General features: G+C 47.6%; 1 non-coding gene across 1 annotated transcript; it reads right to left on the minus strand.

The window, feature by feature from the left end:
• Positions 1-750: 750 nt before the first annotated feature.
• TRNAS-CGA (transfer RNA serine (anticodon CGA)) lies at positions 751-832 on the minus strand. The gene has a single exon. It is a non-coding gene; the product is annotated as a tRNA-Ser (tRNA).
• Between the last annotated feature and the right edge of the window lie 558 nt (positions 833-1,390).

The following is a 1,390-nucleotide window of genomic DNA, read 5'->3' on the forward strand; positions in this document are numbered from 1 at the left end:
CACAACACTCTCTAAGCCTAACAACCCCTACGTATACACCGAACTCTGCAACTCTAAGGGCGCCTATGCATACTTAGGCTCGGTAACTCTGAGGGCTGACCAACACATATGTTACACACTGTAAAACGAACAGATTTTACACATATATTGTACACCTACCCCCAGTGGCCGGACTGCGTGCAGTAGTCACAGCCCCTGGATACACTGAACTCAGTAAGGGAGCGCTCGCGCGAAGCTGGCATTCACTGCAACATTAAACGGTGCACAATGTAACGCTAAAAGCACCTGTGTATCGGCACTTCAAATAAAACCCCTATCTGCTCCTGTGTGTATGGGGGCATCAGCTCCGTTACCCCCGCACTTATCGGTAACACCATCAGCTCCTTGTGTGTACACCCTCCAAAGAGCGTCCCTCCTAACTCCGCAGTGACTTAACAAGGGTGCCGGACCCGGTGCCACTGCACTCGCCGCACTATTAATAGGTAAGTCCGTGCCATCCGTATGTGTACTCACGGCACATCGTAAATCCACCAGCCCCGTACACTTCAGATGCACTTGGTGCCTCCAAGGGCTTGAAGCAATAACCCTTCGAACACACGCTCTAAGCCTTGGCGCGTACGGATTGGTAGATGGATACATACATGAGCGACCATTGCAGTCATCATATACACTGTATTAAGGATGGACTGTAAAGTTTGTCCTGTGTCTAATCATAGTTTCACCAGAAATATTTTTTTATATAAAAGTAGTCGCTGTAAGCAGGATTCGAACCTGCGCGGGGAAACCCCATTGGATTTCGAGTCCAACGCCTTAACCACTCGGCCATCACAGCAGCTGGACTGCATTTTTTTTGTGTTTGTTCCTACGAACACTGAGCCACTGGAAAACGCGTGACGAGCATGCACGTGCTACACACGAGTGTATTCACTATTCATTTATACCCATACAAAGTTAAATGACCTGATAAATTGAAGAAGTTGTATGTACATACAATGCCCTGCACATGGCAATAGCAACCCGTGTACGTGAATGCACACAGGAACTGAAAAATGCGCAACATTCCCTACTCCAGCCCCAACTGGCCCTTTGGTGTATGTGGTAAAAACCGTACGTCACATGGCACTGAAAATATGGGCAATCTTTCACCGATTCCTCTGAAATATGGGTTGCATCACCATACTGACAGCCCCCAAGCCCTCTTCAGCGCGTTACCATTGTCAATGACACTAGTCTTTCTTAGCCGCCAATGATCTATATTTATGCGGCATGGCTCTCTAAATTATGCAGCAGGAAAACGCGTCATGGCTGAGGTGCGGGGTTTCATGCACAAATAAAAATAGTGCACCTTTGAAATTTGGGTACGCTGTCGTCCTTCGAAATACTTAAGGTG

This window comes from Lissotriton vulgaris, chromosome 6 (genome assembly GCF_964263255.1).
Source record: "Lissotriton vulgaris chromosome 6, aLisVul1.2, whole genome shotgun sequence".
In the NCBI taxonomy this organism is placed as follows: domain Eukaryota; kingdom Metazoa; phylum Chordata; class Amphibia; order Caudata; family Salamandridae; genus Lissotriton; species Lissotriton vulgaris.